A 24,368-nucleotide genomic window follows, 5' to 3' on the forward strand; every position below is an offset into this window, starting at 1 on the left:
GTGGTTGCTTCCATGTGCACCTTGGACAGACACGCCGTAGCAGGTCACAGTGTTGTGCTTTATTTTAATTGGAAGACGCCCACTTGGTTCCCTTTCTCATCTGGAGCGGTTTAATCCTGTTCTTTAGAACTTGAACTTTTGCAAGCTCTCCTTTTCTGTTCTTTTGGGTTGTTGTTTTTTTTTTCCCCACTGGAGAGAAAAGCTCTGAGCGCTTCGTTTTGCTGAAGGCAGCTTTCCCCTGGCTGAAGGAAACTGGTGGGAACTGGGAGGCACTGGTGGTCAGCTGCCATGGGGCCGTGACTGAGCACAGGCTCTTACACCTCTATGGGAGCAAAGGAGAGGGAGCTGTGCTGGGCATGGCACAGCCAGAAGGTGGTCAGAGCTCCGTTTCTGAATATTGCAAGATGATCCAAAGCACTGTGGGTGATAATCTGTTGGGTAGAGACGCAGACGCCATAGCCCAGATGTTGGAGGCACACCAATAGATGAGTAGTTAACATAACCAATCCAGTTCCAGTTCTGCTCCTTTCTTTCTCAAGTGTTCTGGTTGTTGTTACTTTATTTTGTCAGAAGTACTTTGAGTTGCATTTCTCCGGTTTGATTTCCATGTTCACATCCCCGTGCTAACACTCAACTGTAAATAAAATTCACCTTTTATCTGCTCCCCGTTGTAAGCTCAGGCTGCCTGCTTTTAAACAGCTGCAAGAATATTGAGTGTAATGAAGGTTCCGCCTTCAAAGCACGTATTTGATATTCACACAGGACAGAAAGGCTGCCTCTAGCCCCGTAGAATTGGAAACACTTAATGTATGAGTCAGTTGGATATCAGTAAGAATGTATATTATTTTCTCTTCCAACTAATAGGATTTTTAAATAAAGCTGGAGCTGCTACATCTGGCTGAGCCAGTGCCCTTTGTGAGAGTTGCAGCTTCCCCAAATGGCAATGGACTGAACAGTGCAATCTGTGGGTCTCCTATGTGCCTGCTGGGAAATGGCTGCAAAAGAGATGTAAAAGAGGGAGGGAGGGAGAAGGAGAAAGCCACAAGCAAGGGACAGCTAGTGAGCTCTTTGTGTTGACTTTAATCAAAACGTAATGAGGAGAGTTAAAGCATAAAGCAGAGGAGAGATTTTGCTTGTGCCAGGCTGGAGGAGGGAGCCATTCGTTTGGTTTTGATTCGCTTTCTAGAGCATTTACTCATCCATCTTCTCCAGACAAACACTCCGCTCTGCCCATCACCCTTCTTCCTGTCGGATTTAAATTATGAGTCCGTATTAAATTAAACATGTCTCTTTGCTTCTTGTTTGCACAGAATGGTTTCGCACCATGCTTAAGTGGCCTAAGTTAGCCAGGAGTCTGTGCAGACACTTTTTCCTTTGGACAACGTTGTCAGAACAAGCCTGCCAGTGACTGATGTGATCTGGAGTCAGCGAGTGTGTACAGTGGATAAATGTGCCTGACGCTTTGTGATAGAGCTGGTAATTACATTTCACAGTGAGTGGTATTAATAGTGAAAGGAGGCTCCAGCATGCTGCATGAGAATTGGTAATAGGAGAGGCTGTAGGGAGAAGAGGAGAGTCATTTATTAACCTGACAAATTATGGAAAATTGGACTTTTCCTTCACATGCAGGGGAGCTCTTCTCAATGCGATGCCCTCTGAGATATCTCAGGGTCTTTGGTGAGCGCTGGTGATACTGAAACCTCCTTCCTTTCCTTTTCGCCTCCCTGAGCTCCTGTGGCTTCTCTCTCTTTGCTTTTGCTCAACACCGTGTGTTTTTACGTGGTTTTCTAAGCCATACTGAATAGAGATGGTGCTAAGGGCTCGCAAAGCTTGAGATCTAAAGACTCAAAGTTGGAGATTTTTGAACCTATAGAAGAAAAGGTGGTGAATGCCTGAGGAGTGCATGCAGTTGGGCTGGCGTCGGGTGGCTGGCAGGGATGTGGAACAACAATCCCACGTGCCCGGCGCTGTGCTGTGCCTCTGGGCTGCCCTCATTCCAGCCAGCAGCAACATGCAAGGGATGGGACCATTCCAGCTGGTCCATTAGTGCTCAGAAGGGATCGAATGTGCCTTCAGGCAAAGGTGTTGCTGTTGCCCGGGCTGAAGCACAAAGCCTCCAGGCTGCTGCATGCGCTGCCTGGTTGCACGGCTCTCTCCTGGGTTTCCTAAAAGGAAAAACCTGCCAGCTCTGTGAAGGAGGGCAACGAAACGATGGAAATGAGCCTGAGCTGGTGAGAATTGCCAAGGTTTGAAGTTATTAGAAGTGCTCCAGAACCAAGAGTGATTTAACAATGCGATTACTTCTTAATGTAACACTCACCAGATTCTTTATTAGATTCCCCCCCCATTCTTTCCTTCTAAACACTGTAGAACCTTGAAATAAACACCTGGAGCTGTTAGAGCACATCACTCAGTTTAATTAACTCTTAAATCATATGATGTCACCTGGATCCCTTTCTGCATTCTACGCTGAGCTGAGGAGGCAGCAGAAGCTGCAGCTCTGTTCAGTTGCTGCCTTGGATAAAATCACTTTCTGGAGACTGCTGCGTCCTCCTCCAGCTTCCTCCTCCCCCCCCATCAGAATGGCTCTCATTCAAAGAGAGCAGGCTGGAGAGAGCAAGCTGTGGCCAAGGAGCTCGAAAATGTTGGTCTCAAAGGGTGGATATCAGGTGGGATCCTTCTGCCCTCAGGGTTAGTGATGCAGCTCCCTGGCATCCAGAGCAGCTTCATGCTGGTGGCTCCGTAGGCTCTTTACCATAAGGTGAGAGAGGGGCCGGGCATTAGGAAGGGAGGAAATGCATTCTGCGGTGTGGTTAAAGCTGCTTGGCAAGGAAGCCCCTAATATTAATTTGTGCTGTTCTCTGATACGAGTTGTCTGTGAACTGGTGTTCCTCCTACCCTGACAAAGCAGCAGCTGTGCATTTTCCTCATGTTTGGGGGCTTCCAGAGATAGCAAATACATGTTGTAGCACCTCTCCATGTTGCATTTTTTTTTGGCACTTAAAGCAGAATAATGGGGAAAAGGGTTAGAACACAGGATTGTTATCCCTTCCCCTGGCCCAAGGAGAAGCAGCCCAAATGGTGTCTCACAGCTGAACTGTTTGCATTCGGCTGAGCCTGTCATATGCATGCAATGCTGAATCTTAAGTGGAGTTACAAATTAACTGTAAGGGCTAATCCTTTAGAATACTCAACATTCAGAAGAAGGAAAGAAAGAGTGCAGTTGTCAATACCGATGGAGAAGAGGAACAAAGGATTAGGAGTGAAAAGATAAAGATGGTGGGATTTGCTGAGCGCTTCTGAGGCCAAATTCAAGGACATGGTTCAAAGATGCCTTTGAGAGATCTGAGCAGAGAGGCAAGAGAAAACACAGAGGAGATGGGACCTAGGTCTGGAAATATTGGCACAGGGCGATGGTGGGGTGTGGGAGGGGAGCATGGTTGTGACAAGGACTGTGCATGGGGAAGGAAACAGAGAGGTCATCACTAGGCTTGAGCAATGGATGGCATAACCACTGGGAGGAGGGAAGTGGGGAACTTTAAGCGTTAATAGTCCAGATATTCAGGAGTGAACAGACCTGCTGGTGAGAAGTGGAGGGGTTGGGAAAGGCCACGGAAAAGGTCTTGTGTCTGATAACCTCCGAGGTGAAGATTAAATTCATTGGCCAAGCAACAATGTGGCTGTGTCCGCTTCATCTTTATTTAAAGTCCTTCCTTTTGTGCAGGAGCCCTTCCCACAGCCTCAGCACTGTGAGTGAGAGGGGCTGACGGCTCTGTGCTGCCCGCTGTGCTCCCGGCCCTCCTTTGATGGTACACTTTGCTCAGTCCGGGATGTTCCCTCCAACTCGGCTGATTTGCAGTAATTCTTGAGCTTTTTCTTTCCTTTTTTTTTTTTCTTTTTCCCTTTTTGCACTCTGCTCTGAATGTATTTATTCCCTGTGCCTCAGAAAGAGGATGAAAGTCAAACCAGAAGATTCCTGAGACCATTAGTATGTACTGCTGGTGCCATGCTTGCATGAGCACATGGGATGGTCTCCACAGGGCCCCTGGCAGTGCAAGGGAAGGCGACTTTGATGTGATTAATGCTCCCAGGATTTCTCTGTGCCAGTCAAAGAGCAAGTTAAAAAGTGACAGTATTTCCAGAAAATGGAGAAGGAAGTGGGCTGGGACTTGGCAACCACTTGGTATGAGTTGCATACCTGTGATGCAGGGGCATGCAGTCAACTCTAAGCAAGGCAGGAGCCAATAAGTTGATTTGCTGTACTTTGATTGCTGTCCTTTGCAGCTTTTCTGACCAAGTTTTGCGCCTTTTTCCCTCTCTGTGAGAGATGGGAATGAGCTGCAGTATCCGTTCTGCAGTGCTGAGCCTCCTCCAACTCTGGTGCTGTTTTGCAGGGGGAAGATGAGGTATAGTGTGGGTCGAGCAGCAGCAGGAGCTCCTGGGGTGTAATCAGTGGGGGGCACAGGGAATGAGAGCACAACACGGAGAGAGCATCGAACCCATGTTTAAAGGGAAGGGCAGAGAGGCACAGGGGGAGGAAGGTGGTGAGAAAGCCAAGGCCTGGCAAGAAACTGCAGGATAATGAGACATAGGTGAGAGCAAAACGATAAGTCAGCAGAGCTGGACGATGTGGTAATGTCCGGCTTTTCAATTCCAGGCAGGTACTGCTGCGTTTGCAGCTGTGACTTCTTGGGAGCAGGAGGCATGTGCCTGTGAATGTGAAAACTGAGAGCAAGGGGACGGGGAGAGGAAGAGGAAGGGGAGCTGGGGAAGGATGTGTGCTCACTGCCCCGGCTTGTAGCACAGAAGGTGCACGTGGGAGCAGGATGCGTGCAGCCACAGCCAGGCAGCAGTAAAGGGAACATGTGCTGCTTCATCGCTTCTTGCTTTGCAGCCCAGGGCTGCTGGACTGGTGTTCTACCCCTCTCCGGGCCGTGTTGTGTTGGTGCAATTCCCTGCTGTTTCCAGGCGTGCTGTTTGGCAGTGTTACAGGCTCTCTGGGTGGGTTATGGATGGGCCTGTAATAGACCTGTACATATAGAGCCAAAAATTAATAGCCTCCTGAGAAAGAGCTGAGTCAGATAAGTGCACCCACTGCAAGGCTGCTGGAGCCAGAGCAGGATGGAAAGGCCGTATATTTTCATTTCAGATTCAGAAGTCGCCTGCCCCTGAAACTTCAGTCTGCTGATAAAGGCCTTGTTAGGTTCAGGTAAATACAGATGGCATAAAATGTTTTCACTGGGATCCGTAGGGTTTTGTTAACCCCGCTGGTGCTGCAGGCAGCAACTGTAGCAGCAGGAAGCTGGCTGCAGGCTGGGTCTGCTCCGTGCAGCACGGTGCGAGCTGTGCACCCTGCATACCTGCACACTGCAATCATACAGGTGTGAGGGTACGTTCAAAAATACCTGCTTGTGCTGGAGCTAGCACTGCAGGGATGCACAAATGTGAAACTTCCGTCCACTGAGTGATGCCTGGCTCCCCGCAGTAATCCCTCCCCAGCACTCCTGCTCCTGTTCCAAACGCTCCAGCCTTGGCACACAGATGCCACTGTAAAAGGAAAAGTTGCTTTGCTTAACATATTTTGCTTCATCTATCCCTCCGGCCTCCCTCCCCTTAAAATAATGTTGACTGCTCAGGTCTCAGAATAGGCAAGCTTGCTGTTTCAGGCAGATTTAAAATCTTCCCCTTAGTGCCAGGCGATCGGAAGCAGAAATTCATTCTATTGGGAAAGGAAGATGCATTGCTTTCCCGCGGCCCCCAGACTTGCATCTAGCCAGGGAAGTCCTAAATTCAAAGCAGTGCCATTCAGTGGCATGTTTATATACAGAAACTTGACTTGCTGTTGTTTTTAAAGGTCTCTGTTTGGACTTAAGCTGGCAAAGGGAACTTGGCGTGGCAGGCATACAGTTTATGCGTATATATCTGCAAGCATAGAGTTTATATATATGTATATAAATATATAAATTGTCTAGTCCTAAAAGCATTTATAAGCTCAAGTTTTGAATACCCAGTCTCCTAAGACTCTCATCTCCCCCTTTCTATCAAAGCTGCAGTCGTGTTTCCCCCCAGGCTGGGAAGGAACCTGCTTGCTGTGCAGCAGCCATGCGTGCAGCTTGTGCCATGGGCACCCATAGCTGTGTGGCCATGGGTTTCCCCTCCCATCCCTGCCCTGTAAATCTTCTCCAGGCACATCTGCACATCTGCAGGGGATGTGGATGGGGAAGCTGGTGTGACCCTGGTTCAATACTTTATTATCACGGTCAGTACAGCTAGATCTGTGAATTCAGGAATGAGCAAAATGCACCATTTTTTAGTCTGAGATTTTCTTTCTGTCTCTTGATGCTGGAAGGCAGAATCTCTTGAATTGTCTTTTTTTTTTTTTTAACAAGCTGTTTAATATTAACGCTGATTACCCAATTGCTCATTTCAAGAAGAGCAATAGCAACTTCCAGAGCTTTGGGGACTAAATTTCCTTCTGGATTTATGGGCAGCAGCCCAGATCTCTCCAGCACAGTTTCTTTCCATCATCTGTATTTTTCCAGAGAAAGCTTTAAAGACATACAATTCTATTCACGCTGCTTGTTGGCGTTTCCCATCCTTGCTATCTCTGTATTAAATTTAACACTGTGTTATGATGTTTTTAAGGTTTCTATAGCAAATGGAGTCAGTCAGGAAGCAGTTCCTAAGGCACAAGAGAGGAGGCAGATGTGTTTGGTGCCGTTGCCTGTGATTCTTCAGCATCTAGGGGGTGATAGTGGATAAGGTAAGGGAGAGTTTTCTGGAGAGCATTCAGGGAAAGGAAAAGAGAGAAAGCTCTGCTTTTCCAAGGTGTTTCCTGGGAAGGATCTACTGTAAATTGCCAAGAGACGATGTTTCACTGGTTCTGAGCTCTAAATGAGTTTTATTTAACTTTGAATCCATGCACGAGGCCCACGCTGCTCAAGTCACTCCTCCATGTAGTGCAGGCTTCCCCGGGTACAGCAAGCTCCATGCATGAGTTGACTGCATTTTGAGAGGCTATCATAGCATCTCATTAAAGCCTTAATGCGTGGAGAAATTGCTAAACCCTGATGGATTTTCAACAGGCAGCCCCTTGGGAAGAAAGAGAAGTGTCACAAAGTGCTTTGTCAACAGGGGCCGCGTGGCTGGCAGTTCCCATGCTGTACATCATTTCCTACCAGTGCATACCCACTCTCCTCCTGATAGGATGAGAGATGTATGAATCAATCATGCTGTCTGCTCCGTGTCCTATAAATTAGAGAAAGATGCAGCTGGTTTGCCTTTTGGGTTTCTGTGGTCTTTAATTGCCTCTCCATTATATCATCTAGTGTCCCCTTCTGCAGCCTCTTTTCGTATCCATCTTTGAGGAGTGATGAGCAGTCGAGTGTGATATGCCCCGAAGGTGGCTGTCAAAACACGCTGAATTATGCAGTGGTCCAGTATTCCCTTTTTTCTCTTTTGAGTATTGCTGGAAAAATAGCTGTGTCGTGGGATTGGGAGCTCAGGGTTGCCACTGTGGTTAGGTGGGAGACTTTGGATTTTGCAAAAATGAAAGTGCAAACCTTGGCTGGTCTTTCTATACAGGGAGGCCTTACATAGTGCTGATGTAATCCTGGGACTCCGTGCGTTGCCGCACTCGTCCCACTGTGAGCTCTGCCTCATTCTCTCCACTATACTCCCAGGGTTTTTTTTTAGTTCCAAATGACGGACTTAATTGGCCTCTTGACTGCCAGATATTTTTGTGTAATGACATTTTCCGAGGGATTAATCTGATTTTTTCCTCCTTAAATTGAGGTCCCTGGAAGTAGCGTTGTGCCGGCTGATGCGGTTCCCATCTCTCCCTGTCTATCACTCCCGTAATGCTGTGGTTACAGAAACCTTCTCTCCCCGAAGGCAAAACATGAAGAGATGCACATAGGCTGCTCCGACATTATGTCTGATAGCTGTGCTCAGTTTGGCAGCAGCTCACAGAGACAGGTGGCTCCATCCCCAGCATGGGCAGCACTTGGCCAAGCCGAGCTCCCTTCTGTCTGAGCCCCCCGCCCAGGCAGTGCTTGCTGTGCTGGGAGCTGCTGACCCGCTGGGGGCAACCAGCCCACAGCAGGGGTTGGGATGTTGGGCTTTAAGTTCCCTTCCTGCCCTGGCCACCGTGTGCTCCTATGATTCTTTACAGAGAGAGTGGTGAGGTGCTGGAACAGCTGCCCAGAGAGGCTGTGGATGCCCCGTCCATCCCTGGAGGTGTTCAAGGCCAGGTTGGATGGGGCCCTGGGCAGCCTGGTCTAGATTTAAATGGTGGCCCTGCATGTGGCAGGGGGGTTGGAGATTCATGATCCTTGAGGTCCCTTCCAACCCTGGCCGTTCTGTGATCCTGGTCCAGGTGTTATTAAAGCGTGGTGCAGCTGCAGCATTTAATTGATGTGTTTTACAGTCTTAAACCTCAAGTACAGCCTGGGGGAGTTGGAATGCTTTTTAGGCTTCTTGAAGTAATCCAGGATTTTATATAATAAGAATAATAGTAATACTACTTATTATTTCTTATCGAGGACCTACATGTAATCATTGATGTTTGCTTTTGCCACCCGCCTAATGTGCATTTTGCTGATGCACAACTTCTGGTTGGTACTGTTGCATAAATAAAATAAGCCCTTTTAATTTCAAACTCCTTGAGAAATATATACGTGCAAAAATGTAAAGCTTACTCACAGAAAAAAGGGCAAAATCAGCAGGAAAAGAGGGAGATTATTTTCAACAGTGTCCCTTTAATTAGAGCGATAATTAATTCTTTTCCCTGACACGCACGTACAGATTACTCTTAAAATATTCCTACTTGAAATAAAATGACTTAAAGCTACATGCCAGAGGGGCAGATCATAAATCTAAGGGGGAAAAAATTGAGGACCGAGTATATTTTGAGCACTCCTTTTGAATCAGAAGTGGCCACTGGAAAGCACGCCATAAAATGTAACTGCAAGGTGAACAGAACACTCCCAATGCATGCCAAGGTCTGTGCAGCAGCGCTGAGAGCAGACAGAGGCTCTGTGCAGGCACAGGGGGCTGATGGAGTGGAAAATGGAGATGATATATTTTGCATATACACTAATTGCACCAGCCATGCTCTTTTCCAGAGCGTGACGTGCTTTCTGCTGTTGGCCAGCATGCGTTGTGTTTCCCTAACTTTTTTTTTGGCATTATGGAAGGGTATTGAGGAGGGGATCTTGCTTGGGAAATGGATGTGGAAGCTGCAGAGCTGGTGGGACAGGTGGGCCAAGTGCCTGTCTGTGGGTGAGGGCTGACCAGGTGGGGAGCAGAGGCAGGCAGTGTTGTGGGGAAAGGAGCCCTGATGCGGGGTTCAGAGCTTCAGTTGTGATGGAGAAACAGCAGGAAATGGTGGAGAAAAAAAGATGACAAGATGTAAAGGGCTGGATAAGGGCTGAAGATGAAGAGAAAAAGGGGTTGGCTTTGGAGGAATCCCAACATCCATTACTTGTACTAAATTATCACACAGTTCTCCTTACACCTCGCAGAGCAGGAAGCCCTGTGCATTGCTGCATGCCAAGCCCCATCACTGCTTCCTCCCTGCTGGCATCGCAACAAGCCTGCACCAGCACTCTCCTTTCCATCTCTCAGGGCCACGGGAGGCAGGTGAGATGCATTCAGCACATCAGGGAGGCATCCCACAGCTTCCCTTAATTACATTTGCGAAATTGCTTCTGTGGAGAAGACAAACCTGGAGGGCCTGGAGCTTCCCCAAGGGGCTGATCCTGCTCACAGGTAGGGCTGGTCCTGTGGGAGCGACTGCAAGGAGAATCGCCTCGCTGAGTTGTGTTGCCCAAGTGGGGTTTGACTTCTTATGGCAGTGATTAAATCTACTCATTTAGGGACATAAAAGGAGTTGGCTCTCTAATTGCACATACAGATGTTTCCAGACATAAAGCAAAATGATGCAGGGAGGCTGCCGCGTTCTGCACACCGTTCTGTGTGAGGAGACCAGTGCCAAAAAGGAGGAGCTAAAAGGACAGGGGAAAAAAAAAATCTATGGAGCTTTTCTTTACCTTGAAAGGAAATAATACTGGAATGGTCAAACGGTTATGAAAGCAAAGGTGGAGAGAAAACAGAAAATGTGGGTGGATAGAGTTTGTGTTGCTGTGTTATTTTGCTGCTCCCTAGCAGGCTCCAGGCCACACAACCGCAGTCAGCAATTCTGCCACAAGGGCCTCGTCAGCCCCATCTCCAGTGGCGTTAATTAAGAGAACAGAGTTGCCTCCTTTTCCTTTTTGATTGGCATGTGCCACTTTATTCAGTTACTTTTCTCCGGAGATCAGCAAGCCAGGAAAGTACTATTTCCTTCTTCAGTGCTAATTAAGGTGGGTCCGAAGCACCTTTCTGAACTCCGTGTGCCTTTCAATTTGCAGAGGGCTTCATAGCACTGAGATGAGCTTCAGGCTGGAAATGCATTGCACCGTGAGCCAGGGACCCACAGAACCTTTGATTAGAGAAGAAAAATCTGGTTCAGCCAAGCTCTGTCTAGAGCTACAAAGGAGAATGCTTCTGCCCACTAGAAAATGGTCTAAAAATGACTTTTTTTTTTTGGGCTTTGAAAGGATCCTGACTCTTGTTGGGGTGAAGGCAAAGAGCCCATCGTGTTGTAGTGAGCCACAGTGATGCTTCCTAAGAGCATCACACCGAATCTGCTGCTTACTCTCTTTCCTCATCTCTCATTGCCCCTCTTGGTCCCAGTGAAATCCCACGTGGCAGTGGATCCATCAGAGGTGTAACCCTCCTGGCTGCTCAGTGAGCCAGAGGGCCTCATCTCCTTTTAAGAAGGCAAATTAATGACTTGCTCCCCTCCTCTGTTCTTCTGTGACCTCACTCAGCTGAAAGTTCCGTGGGTCAAAAGCAGCATTTTCTTTGCCTGATGGATATCTCTGCATGCAGGACTTCTGAGCTGAATGGCAGGTACTGTGGGCCATGTGGCAGGTTTCCAGGCTCGCTGGGATTTGGCCTTCACCTCCATCCAGCCAAGTGTATCCCATCCTTCTTCAGTGCCACGTTTCAGCTGTAAGCTGCCACGTTTCTCACATAGGGCTGCATATTGTGCCACGGCACTCCATAACTATCTCGCTTCTTTTGCTTAATGCTTCTCAGTTCCTTGCCTTTTTTGAGCACTTGGAGCTGAATCTGGTCTGGAGACACTGTGTCTGTAAAGGGAACCACAGCATATGTGCTGGGGAGGGAAATGGTTAAATGTCTCCATTTCAGCTTGAAGCAATGATTTTTGGGTCTTCTTTGTTGTTGTTTCGGGGCACATCCAAGTTTCCAGGACAGCTGAAGGTGATAGAGATGGCACCTTAATTGAAAGGGGTCAGAGCATTGCGTGGTTTTCCTGCATTAATATTCTGTGCATATTCTTTTTTAAACCCGAAGGCTCTGTCCAGTGTTCCTTGTTGGCCTTCAGACAGTGAACTCCTGGTAAAGGGCTTAAAAGGCAATATTAAAAGGGGAGAGAAGGAGCTGAAAAGGGGATTACAAATCCAATAAAAATTGCTCTCAAGAGCAGACAGTATCTGCCGGACAGGAAATATATTTGAGTTTGTGACTAGCTGCAAAATACCTCAGCCACAGAAAGTCCTGAGCTGAGGGTAAAGCCTTTGGCTCCTTTAATCATCAAAGACAAGCAGAGGACACTCAGCTTGCAGAGGGATCAAGCCCGAAGGCACTTCATGCATACTGCAGTGCTCCGGTGTGGGTGTTGGGGTGCTGATGGAGCAGCAGCTGCCAAGGAGGAGTTTGCTGGTGCTTCCTAGTGGCTGAGCTGTGCTGCTGGAAATGGATAGCTTGTTTTTGGAAGGTGACAGCCTGCCTGGTGCTTGGGGGATGTGGTGTTCGCATGGAGGTCTCTGGTGAGCTGGGGTTTAAAAGGCTCTGAAAATGGGACAGTAGGGCTTTTTTTGGGTATAGCATTGGTCTCAGTGGTCCTCTGGAGCAAGGACAAGTCCAGAAGGTGTCAGCAGTAAATGCTACTTTAAACATCCATTGGTTTGTGTGGAATCAAACGTTTGCTGTCTCATTCGTCCCATGCAGATTCTCATACAGATAACTGAAGATTTTTCATCAGCATTTGCCTGTTATGGATCAGACCGCATTACCTGGAGGGAAAACTGCGCTTAATCCCGTCACCAGGCAGTGGCTGTGACACTGCAGTTCTGCCCACACCTCATTCCCCGAGTGCTTTGTGTTCGGGGCTGAAAATGTTTGGTTTGGACCCACTCTTTCTATAGATGCTCTCTGTGCTGATGTCTTTCATCTGAGTTGCAGAGCAAGCGGGGCTGGGAAAGGCAGGATGCTGCTGCATCCCCCTCTCTGTGCACGGCGTATGGAGTGGAGTGTGTAGACTTTGTTGGAGTCTTTCTAAGAGCATCTGCCTCCAGTTGGGGTAATTACCACTCTCAAGTCGTAGTAGCGAGTATCTCATTGACAGAATATGAAAGTGAGCAGAATGTCAGTTCAGCACTGTGCGGAGGCCTCACTGACACACAGCCTGCTTCTGAAATCGCTAGCGTTTTTTGTTTTTTTTTTTTTCAGTTAATTGCCTTTTTAATCATGGTGAAATTGCTTCTATTTGCATGAATATTCCAACAGCGGGATCGGTTTGCTCTTGTCACAGATACTCACTACGTATCGCATTCAGTTTTGCTTAATATGCCTCATTTTAGACGATCAAACTTCTTTTTTTCCTCCTGGTTCCCTCTCTGAGCGCGAGAAGAGCGAATGTTCCTTTATCTCTTCCAGGAAATGTTCTCCCCATGCCCCTTACCTGCTGCCAACCGCGCTGCGGGCTCCTCCAAAATTAGAAAACAAAATTATCTCCAAACAAAAGCCCAGACGAGCTGTCCTAATAATGAAAGAGGCCACGTGCCCATGTGCAACTGCCTGGCCTCAGCCTTGGGCGCCTGCAGGGCAACCCATGGGCCGTGCCCATCACAGCATGTCTGACTCAGGGCAAGGGCCAGTGGGATGGCCATGGCTCGTTAGCAAAAGGAGGACCTGCATTCCCTGGGGGGTGCTGGAAGGAGCATCCCATGAGCCAGGCCCATCACTGATGTGTTGATACAGCTCAGTGCTCGGTGTTAGCAGCTCTCACCCATCCGCTTCCGAGGTGTTCAAGCAGTTGGGAACAGGCCAGGACAATCAGTCATCTCCAACTGTCAAGTTTTAAGCAGAAAACATTGATTTTAACGGTAGTTTCTACATAAAAATTAATGGCACCATAAAATCTTAATTTGGAGTTTGAGAACAAATAATGCAACAGTAAAAGGCAACATCCCGGAGTAATCTGGAAATAAATTAGGCTTGTGGAATCCAGCTCTGCCCACTGAGATGCCTTTAATGGATCTTCCCCACAGCAGCTGGTTTACATCACACAGAGCTGCGCTGCTGCCTTCCTGGCACGATGGTACGGTAGTGGTATGACAGTGGTATGACAGTGGTATAATAGTGGTACATCCCCTGCTGCTTCCCAGCCCCAAAGAGGGGCAGTGAGCAGCAAATACATCAAGTACGGCCCTGGGGTTGGTTCAGAGGAAGGCTTTGAGGTCTGAGCACGCAAACAGGAAAAACAGTCCTGCGAGAAGCAGGGATGGAGAGTCTAAAATTAGCCCTTCAGATTGGCAGTTGGCAAATGGCAAATCCCCATGGATGCTCTGTGCTGGCAGCTGAGTGCTGGGGTGGGGGTGGAGGGGGACCTGGGGTGTGTTCCTGCTCTATCTGGTCTCGTGTGTCAGAGTGGAACTGGGGGCTGTGATGTGGGGCTGGGATGCTGGAGACTTCTGAAATGTAAAAAAAAAAATGTGCTGGTTCTTACTTAATTACAGTCATGGCAGTTGCTATGTTGAAATGCGGCTTTAAAAGCCTTTGTGAGTAATTAGTGTCAAAAATATAAGATCTACAAAGCCATAAACTCACAGCTTGGTAATATTACCAAGTACTAATTAAAAAAAGAAAAAAGAAAAATCTCTCTTTCATGATAAGATTTCCAGCATAGCAGAAGATAAAAACGATGCAATTTGCAGATGATGGGGGGAAAAGAGGAAACCTGAGGGAAGGATTGAGGAGAGAAGAAAGTCGATATCAACGAGGCTGCAGATCCCTGGCTGATTTGGTAATGGTAAGGGCAAAGGAAGTGAAATATTGGAGACTGAAGACAGGAATACAGTCAGAAATATAGCCTGGGAGCATCATGTGCTGCAAAACAGAGATCAGGTTGAAGATAGGCATTATGGACAAAAGGGATGAAAGCACTGCTGTGTTTGGACTAACTAGCCTGGCACAGCTCTCGGGAGCAGCTCAGTGTTTCTGATTGTCAGAAATGGAGATGTTGCATGCAGATCTGCAGGTATACTGTGGCATCTCATGATGCCTTTCCTGTATTCCTCCTGTCTGCTGCGGACCCCTCCTTGGACCAGAGGTACGGCACAGACCCAGCCCAGCAGAGGGAAGGGGGGCTCACGCAGCAGCTCAGAGCATTTGGTTATGCTGAGATGAGGTGTTTATCCTTTGGAAAAGAGATTAAGAAGAGACCTCATTAAGGTATAAAGAAAGCCCTGCTGGGAATAAAAGATCAAGGCTATTTGGGTTATTGTCAAATACATGTGTCAAGGGCATAAAGCTCCTCTGAAGAAGGACCTGGATTCTACAAAGCATAAACTGAGGTGCTTTTTTAACAGCGCTTAATAATGCAATTATAATAACAGCTTGTGCTTTCTCATGCCTTCCAATTTAAGATCTGAAAACACTTCACAAACATGAATTAAGCTTTCCAGGATGGTTGTGAGGTACAGAAACTATTACTGTATTTTACAAACTGAAAAAATGGCAGAGCAGCGTGTTCACAAAGCAGTGCAGCTCGGGTGGGAGGAATATGTCTTTATTTTAATCAAGTTGAGCATCGCCTCTGGGCTTTGCCTGTTCACTGGGTGCAGAAGCTGTCTGCTGATCTACTCTGCATAGTTCTTCATGCCATACCTCTCTGCTGTCTGATACCTTTACCTATGTGGAAACGGTGAGGCATTTAGTGGTTAATGGAGAGAAGTGCAGAGACACGGATGGGAAAAACAGAGCGATGGAAGGTCTGCACAGCTGTGCTGCCCTCTGAGCAGAAACTCTATAGTGTTGCTGGCTCACATACTCAGCCCTGTTGTCCCTCAGCACTGGTGGCTTGAGCTTTTCTGTCCTCAGAGTCGCTAGCATTGCAGTGTGTGCCAGCAGCATCACAGGTGGGGTGGGGGGGCAGAGAGGGTTTTAGGCTGTTGCCCGAGGACGTTATGGATGCCCCATCCCTGGAGGCATTCAAGGCCAGGCTGGATGTGGCTCTGGGCAGCCTGGTCTGCTGGTTGGCGACCTGCACATAGCAGGGGGGTTGGAACAAGGTGATCATTGTGGTCCTTTTCAATCCAGGTCATTCTATGATTTGTGCCCAATGTGGCTTGGTTACAACAAGTGCCATTCAGCTGTTGAGGGAGGTCCCTTCATCGCTGTGGCTGAAGAGCAGGGCAACCACAGGCCTGTCTTTTTAAGCGTTTCTCTAACTCCTACTCTCATTTCTGACTTACCAGAAGTGCCTGCAGCTAGGTGGCTGTTTGGGGCCCGGAGCTGTTCTGTTGTGACTGTGGCAGCACTGCAGGTTGAGCTGCAGATGGTTGCACATCACAGAGTGCTTACAGTTGGGAGCTGAGTGCTGCTCTTTTCACCTTGGCTGTGCTCTTGTCAGGGGACCATTAGTATGGGCAGCAGCAGGAAACGAAGCTGTCCTGCCCTTAACAAGCTGCCCCCAGCTGACCCCGAAGTCATTATTTTGTTTGCTGAATCTTTTAAATTAAATGGTATTTTGACTAAGGTGGTTCCATACAAATGCCTTAGGATCGTGCCTGAGCTGAGCACGTCCAACCAGTGCTGGCTAACTCACTGGGGTTTCTTTTGGATGCTGCATTTTCTCCTTTCTCTTCTCACTCTACCTCTCTCTGCGGGACAAGAATACAGGCCCGCTTACTTTAGCAGACGTTCCGTGCACAAAGCTTAGGTTGAGTCTATTTTGACTGCATGAGGACAAGCAGGATCCAGGCAGAAGTCTGCTGAAGAAAGCTGTGCTTGAGAGATGTTTGCATCCATGGGACGTGTTGCCTGCTGTATCTGCTTCTGTAGCTTGAGTTCATCCTCCAGTAGCAGCTCTGAGACCACATATGGGAGTGTTTCCACAGGCTGCAGAAAGAACTAATTTGTGGTTTCTTCGTCATCCAGCAGAGCGAATGCCCCTGGGGTGTTAATGGCATCATTCTGCAAGCTGCTTCGCAGGAATTCCTTTGTAGAAAAATTATCATCTTCCTCATTGTTAGTCATGCCTAAGTGTTGGGGCAGCCTTCCTTTCCTTTGGCTGTGCAGTTGGTCACAGCGTGGGGCTGTGCCTGCAGCACCAGCAGCTCACCGTTCTTTGTCAAAGATTAAAAAATAACCATTGGCAGTCATGAAATCGGTGTGGCCATGAAATCAAAGCCTCAAATGCCATCAGGGCTTTGTGTGTCTGGTGAAGGGAAAAGCTGTGTGAACAACAGAGTGGTTGTGCTCCCAGTGCTGCTCCGATCCCATTGGTGACACTCATGGGAGAAATCAGATTGCCACGTTCCTCGGGTGCGTACACTGAGGGGTACTGAGCACGTCAATATGCCATGGAAAGCAAGGAGGGTGTGAAGTGCTTCAGGTGTTGGGCTAAGTATTTCTGGAGAGTTTGCTCGGAACAAAAACTTAATTGAAATCAATGGTGGTGTATCTGCTGCTTAATGGCAAAGCAATACGCTGTGGCAGTTGTGTGCAGCGTGTTCTCACCTGCTGGTGCTAAGCAGAGGAGCTGCTGTGAGCTGACCCTGCTGAGAGGTGTGTGTGTGCATTACATCCTCCAGCACGGAGGCAGATCCCACAGCTGAGCCTACAGCCATCAAAACAGCCAGTTGCAGTGCATTAGCAGCAGCAGCGGTGTGTGCAGAAGGAAATAAGGGCTATTCATCTCCCAGGTAGAGAATGCGTTTTGGTAGAAGATGGGGTTGAATTTTCTGGCATCCTCGCGCTGCTGGCAGCACCTCTGCAGTGTCCAGGCTGAGCAGCAGCCAGCTGCTTGTCATCCACACACTTATCTCACTCAGGATCTTGGCTGTTTGAGTGATGGCTCTGCTCATCTTTAACATAGATGTAGCGCTGGTTGTCAACATGCTGTTGAGAGTGAGTTGTGAGCATCTCACAGACTCCCTCAGTTGGATATTACTGCTGTATTAGAAGCAAAAAAAAAAAAAAGGATAAAAATTTATAGCAACCCTAGCAAGCAAATCTTTACGAGAAGGAACAATTGTCCACTGTAGTCTGGTTGTTATCAGTGTGAGCTTAATGCTGTTGGGTTGCTCCTGGGGCCAGCCAGCAGCAGAGGCAACGGATGGAGACCAGTTGGGTTAAATGGGTCCTGGTGTCAGAGCCTGTGCCATCCCAGTGCTGTCTCTGCATGATGCCATGAGTTAGAGGGGAGGTGGAGTGACAGCAGAGGTGAAGTGACGTGACAGTGCTTTGAAGAATGCTTCTGTGTGAAGAGATGATAGAACCAGGCTGGTAGTCAGAGAGTGTGCTGAGTGCTTCTGCACAGCAAGTCTGTGCTGTGGCTGAGTGCAGTTGGTCAGCGTTTGGCCCTGCAGACGTATGGAAAATGTTAGAGCATCTGAGTTAGCTTCAAGTGCAGCTGATGCTTTCAGGACATCTGTTCATTCAGCTGAGCCAAATTCTGGTAAGATGGACATCGCAGTTGCCACCAATCTGGGCAGCTCTTGAAAAATTGTCCACAGTTTGGTTTTTCCTTTCTGTAATGCATGCTGGCAAGCCGTGATGGGAGGAGGTGCTTGAGACCAGACTGAACTAAATTCTCAATTAATTGATGAGTTGATTTGCTCTCCCATCTCATTGCAGCCATTGAGGTTTTGCAGATCCCGCATCCAAATGAGGGGTTGTTGCAGTGATGGTGAGGGATAAGCCAGGACACTGTGCTGCCGTTGTTAGTATTCAACCAGAGTCGTGCGAGATCAGAACTCTAATCTCTTGTTCGCACAATTCAACTGTCGTAGGGTATCAGCAAAGCAAGGTGACCTCAAGATCAGAGAGTCCATCTGGGAAGCTCAGCAGCTCTGAAGGCAGAGACCCATGGTGTTGCATGGCAGAGCTGGTTGTCAGCACGCTTGTCCTGCAGCGGGGCATCCATATGTGGGAGGTCCAGTAAGTCCATGAGTCTTTAGGAAGGAAGGAGGGGGGAAGCTCTGACTTTTTGCAGTAGAAGTAGAATCCGCCTGCACCCTCTGATGGAGCAGCAGCTCTTTCCTTATGACTGGGAGCAACTTTTTAGCAGCTCCCCTCGCAGCATGGTTGCCATTGCTCTTAGTCTTCTCCTTCTAAAATGCCCTCACTGCTGTGTTCCTGGCTTTCCCAGGGAGAAATTGCCCATATTTCTCCCCACTCCTAACAGGAGTGTCAGCATCCACATGATTTCTCACGACTCCCAGACTGCCTTCCGCAGGGAACCTGCCTGCACCAAAGTCCCTGGCACAGTTTGAGCTGCAGCTTTGTCTGATCCTTTTAAGAGTTGGGAATGGCTGTTTTGATGTCTGATATCTATGAACATAAAAGGCTCCTTTACCTCTAACTGTGCATTGGGCAGGGCAATGCCTGTCTCTCCTAATCAAAAATGTAATCAAAGATCTCACTTCTCGTAAAAAATGTATTAAAAAGAAAAAAAGATGCAGCAGATTTCTATTGGCTTCGCTGCTGGCTCGCTCTGGTTTCTACTTCTGTGCCGTTCCCTCCTGCCTCCCACAAAAGAACCCCTGCCTTCACTTTCCCCACGTCTTGAGGGATTTAATTGCAAAATGTTGAGCTTTGAAAACAACAGAAAAAAAAATCATTGTGTTTGAGTCAAGCAAAATATCGATTGTCCTTGAGTTCCTGCACCGCGGCCATCGGCGGCGTTTTGTCAGTGCAAGGAGTGAGCAGAAAGATCACAGCGAGGAAACGTTCCAAGTGGAAGGGAAAGGAGCTGAGCTGGGAAAAGAGCTGTGCCCCATCCCTCCTGCTCCCACAGCTGCTTCTCAGCAAGTGGCCTGTTGACCCGATGTGAACGTTTCCAGTTTACAGTAAGCAGCATTTCCCTTAAACAAGATACTGATAAAGTGAGGCGAGGGAATAGAGGGGGCGGAGAGCAGATTTGCAAAACATGCTGGAGTAAGAAAGTCGAAACATACCGTGTGTGTCTCGGGAGTGGGAACATGCCTCAGTGTGTGAATAAATATATAATGTACAGACATATGCTCTCTCTTCTCAAAAACGGAGGTTTTTGAGTAGTCCCAGACTGTGCTGCTCTCGGCTGCATGAGAGGAAGCGTGCTGCATGGAGGCTGTTGGAGGTGGTTGGTGGAGGGCTGGGGGAGCAGCGGGTCAGACAGAGCATCCTCACAGCCCCCCAGTGCGAGTGGTTGCAGATGGGGCCAAGTGTTGCTGGGGCCAATGAGTGGAGAGCGAACAATCTGGAGAGACACAGCGCAGTTGGGTTTGCTCATTTTCATGGCACAGGCAAGGGCTGATACGTGGCCAATGGAGATCAGATTTTGGTGCAAATTCAGATGAGAAGAAAGGCCAAGAGGAGAGGAATCAGACAAATGTTAGCACAAAGTTATTTGTTAAGCGGATTTTGTATTGTTTTCCATGAAGCCTGCACAGAGCTGTTGTCCTCTTTTTAATTCCTCTTCTAGCATTTGTTCCCTTTTTCACTGCCTCCACAATTCTCCCATTCAAGCTGAAAAAGCAACCTCCAAAAGACCGGTGTAACATTAGCAGGAATTATTAGCAGCAGTGATTTCAATATTCAAATGGACATAATATTTAGCAATATACTGGGAGTTGTATAAATAGAGTATGAATGCCTGGTAATGAATCATATCAATAATTTTCACATACAGGCTGTGCCTTACATTTCTCAAAGGGCTTTACAAATACCAATTGATTCTCACAGCATGCCTGCTTGGTGGAGGAGCTGTTATTAGTTCTAGCAGATATTGAGATGCAGAGAAATTATGATACGTGTGTAGTTCATGCAGGGACCCCAGGTGGGGATAAAGTGAGAAGCTCCAGACTCTCAGGCCTTAGTGCTGGGCTGGCAGCTCTGTATGAATTCTCTGGTGAAGTTGGAAGCAGTGCTGTTTATGAATGTAGCATGGGGATGACGGTCTTTGGCGAAGTCTGTGGCTGAAGAGAGGTGGGTAAAGGAAGGAGAAATACAGCGAATGGCAGAACTGGTCTTGATGAGCTTAAAGCTCAGCACTGTGGTCAGCAGTAGCACCTGTGTCCCATTCAGGTGAGAGCTTATTTGGTTGCTTTTATTGGGAAAACTTGGCTTTCCATGCAGGAAAGCAGCAGCTAATGCAAGCTCACTGCTGGAAGTGAAGGGCCTCTGGGATCCAGCTGGCTTTGCAACTTTCACGCACCTCAGTCAAGGATGGGAATTTCTAAGGAGTGCCTGAAGTAGAGGAACAGTCCTCCTTATAGCACAGCATCCTACTCAGCATTCACCACATTCCCCATCTCTGTTTTACTATTGCCCTTCTTAATCCTGCAGTAAATTGTTCCAGCCTTTAATGTCTCTCCCTGCGACCCAGGGATGCAGTCAGTGATGGAGATCTTCTCAGAGCAAAGAGGCAGGTTACACGGCACATGCCTCAAACAAAGGAAGCCTAATTTATCTTTCGTCCTCGTTTTGTACTGAATTCACTAAGGCTGACTCACTGCTTCAGAAGAGGACGTGCTCTCAACTTGTATAAAAACATGACATGATATTTCTAGCCTTTTTTTTCTTAAACACATTTTGTTTTGACATACTACTTGCTATTTTGAATGACACTGTACACCGAGAAGTTGTCTTTAAGCTGGCCACGGTGGCACTTGGCTTTTTATTCTGAAAGGTTACATCATTTCAGAACCCATCAGTGCGTTAAGGGTCCTTCAAGCTGGCAGGGCAACATGCGCTGCACTCATCTGTACTGAATCTCTTCTGCTGTGGTATTGCTCAGTGACCCAAAGTGCACAGAGCTTCCCAGTCCCTCCCAGTTGACCCACTCTTTTGCTGTATCAGTTACCAGCTGTTGGGCTGCAACTCTCAGTTCTGTCCCAGTTTTTGCTGCTTTCCTCCTCAAATCCCTCTGGAGGTTGGAAGCCGAGAGTGGAGGCTTCATCCAAACCCTCCTGCAGCTGAAAGGCACAGAAGGGATGGGGAACCCCAGTTGCTGAGCCCAAAGCCCAGTTCAGCCAAACCCTTCAGCTCTTCTTGAAGGGAAGATTTGGCACCTTGGGCCCATGGCCTTTGGAAGGAGCCCGAGCATTTCTCAGTGCATACACACATAGCTGAGTATTAACTGCCAGGCTTTAAGGACTGTTCCCACCAGCTCACTGAGCAACTTGATTGATTTGTTTTCCAGGTGAGACTTGGCCACATTTATTCTTTTAAATCTGTTGGTTCCTCCTTCCTTACCAACTTACAATTCAGCGAGGACTTTTACCTTTCACTGCCCGGTTTTTAAGATACTTTAATATTCCTTTCTGATGATCATTATCCTAAGATTTTTGTAGTCATTCCAGATTGCATTTGTAGTTTCACTACATCTTCCAAAGAGGAATATATATATTAGTGTCAAGATGTCTACTTCTCTGTGTAGTCTGTGCTCTTCTAGCCAGATTACTTTGTGCTCCTCTGGGTTCTTCCTCAGGTTTGTTGCATGAACTGAGTCTAGGATGTTTAAGGAATAGATTTATGGTTTTTTTGCTTCTTAAGAAAAAGAAAGAAAAAGGAAAACATAGCAACAACAGCATGGCAACAGCAGCTGCTGCACAAAAGAAAAATAGGCAAACAGACTTCCGAAACATAGATTCACTGCTAAGCTATTTTTACTGGTTGGTGAGTATGTGGGAGTATTATAACAGAATAAGTGAGAAAATAGCTTACAAATAATTCATAAGAAACTTCAGATGAGAACATATCTTAATGACTCTAGCTAGCCCTCATGCTGTATGAATCTCCACATGCACAAACGTAAAGGTCACCTCTGATCTATGCTATTTATGTATTGTAAATTTGTTCATAAGAATGTATATAAAATTCTATTAAGGTTAAATATCCAGGCACTGAGAAGCAGAGAGTTGTGCATCCCTGCATAGCAGCTTGAGGGCAAATCCATCTCATGAGCACGCAGGCAGGAGCGTCCAACACTAGTGCTCATATTGCATTGGTCAGAGCTCAGGTGGTGCTGTGTGTGGTCTGAAAAGTGACAATTAGAGATGGAATAGCATGACACAGCATGAAAAATTGTTAGCTTCACCATCCCCTCCCCAGCGTGTCCCACAGACGCCTATGGGGAGTCTTTAATTAAATTAAAAATAACTCATCAAGAATCTGGGAAAAGCGATCTCAAAGCTGCTGAATTCTTCACAGTTGCAGCCCAGTCCTTGTGCTGTGTGAGCCCATTTTTCTGCTCAGATGTGCTCCATGGGAGACTGAAGGCAAACACAGCCTCTTAAGTCTCCCCCCACGATCCTGATGCTTTTCTTGGCACCAAGAGAAACACAGCTCAGATCTCAGCAGCCAAAGCTAGATTCATTTGCTTTCAGAAACAACACAAATCTGTTTTCCTGCTTAAATAAAGTCATTTGCAGGGTCCTGTTGTGGGAACAACATGTCAGCTCATCCTGAATGGAGCAGTCATTGGGATGAATGGGTTGGTTGTTGGGCTGCTGCTGCCCTCTGCACCCTGAAGTGCCCCACTGCCGCCTCCATTGTGAGCATCCCCTCTCCGCACCCTTCTGTGCTCTGTGTGATCTATTTATTGCAGACCAGTATTCATCCCGCATCTCTCACGTTTCCTCCCAGCCCCATGGCTTGAGGACACTGCTTGCTGCAGAGCAGGAGGCACCCGGGACCTGAGTCCTTTCCACGGTGCTGCTTTGCCTTGCAAATGTAGGAAACCCATTTCTTCTTGTCTCCAAAGCTGTGCTAGTGCTTATCTGCCCTTCAGAGATGTGACAGGGAATGCCTGGGTAAAGTTTCTAATTGTCCTTGTTGTAGACTTGCTTGTTCTATGAGCTTGGTGTGTGACTCAATGGAGTGCTTCAGAGCATGTGAGGGAAGAGGGAGCAGCGGCCGAGGTGCCTGGGTGCCCTCAGAGGCCCTTTTCAGATGAAGCTGAAAATCAGCAAGTGGAATGTGATGCTTAGAAGCACTCTGTAAGGTTTTTTCTGGTTTTAAATGACTTCATTTAAATATCTTTGTCTGTGAAGCCACCAAGGAAACTCATCCCCTTGTTTTTCCATCTGTAGCTTTTGCTTTTTTCGTGTTTTTACTCAAGGTGAAAGTGTCTGATGTACATTTAAGCCGGTACAAACCCCTGTAAGTTGAATAGTAAGATAGAGGCTGGTTGCACAAGACAGAGGTCAGCGATCTGGAAAAAACCCAGCAGCTTGGCTGGGATGTGCTCACTATTTCATAGAATCATAGAATCACAGAATGGCCTGTGTTGAAAAGGAGCACAGTGCTCATCCAGTTCCAACCCCCTGCTGTGTGCAGGTCACCAACCAGCAGCCCAGGCTGCCCAGAGCCACATCCAGCCTGGCCTTGAATGCCTGCAGGGATGGGGCATCCACAGCCTCCTTGGGCAACCTGTTCCAATTGCTGACATCTTTTCCTGTGGCCTTCCGTGACACCCAAATACTATCAGCGCTGTTCCTCTGCTGGGGTTAGAGTACAGACAGCCTGTGTTTGAGGCACTTGAGGAGATGCTTACTCACTCTTTTGCTGTTTTATTTGTGGTTTTTTATTTGTGAAAACATTCTCGAGAGCATTGTTAGGTGTATCACAGCAGGAACACCTCTGGGCGTGCTGGGGAGTGCGCGAAAGCAGGTTTGGAGAGCTTTTATTTTCACACCGTGTTGCAGTTCTGTAGTGATAAATGCTTTCTGGAGTATAAACCTGCAGGTTCTCCCCTTGCAGGTCTCGCTTCTTGGAGTGGAAAAAGGGTTTTACGTGTCACGGTTTTGCTTGCAATAGGGCTGTGCCACTCCGGAGAGTAACAGGGCTGATGGGCTGCACTGTGAGCAGCACTAAGTGGGGACTGCCATTGGTCTGAGCCGGTGCCACTGGGTAGCTAGGATTACTGTGGCAGAGAGAAAAAGTAATGACATGGCACAGAAGAAAAGGAGAGAGAAATGGGTCGTTTAAAGAATTCCTGCTCTGGCAGTTGACCGAGGCAAGCTTGA

General features: G+C 47.6%; 1 protein-coding gene across 5 annotated transcripts in view; it reads left to right on the forward strand.

Annotated features, from left to right (window-relative positions):
* Positions 1 to 24,368, forward strand: part of MAD1L1 (mitotic arrest deficient 1 like 1) — a 320,369-nt gene that overhangs the window by 282,950 nt on the left and 13,051 nt on the right. The window lies entirely within an intron of this gene.

Source organism: Tympanuchus pallidicinctus, unplaced genomic scaffold (assembly GCF_026119805.1).
Source record: "Tympanuchus pallidicinctus isolate F22 unplaced genomic scaffold, pur_lepc_1.0 scaffold18, whole genome shotgun sequence".
Lineage (NCBI taxonomy): Eukaryota > Metazoa > Chordata > Aves > Galliformes > Phasianidae > Tympanuchus > Tympanuchus pallidicinctus.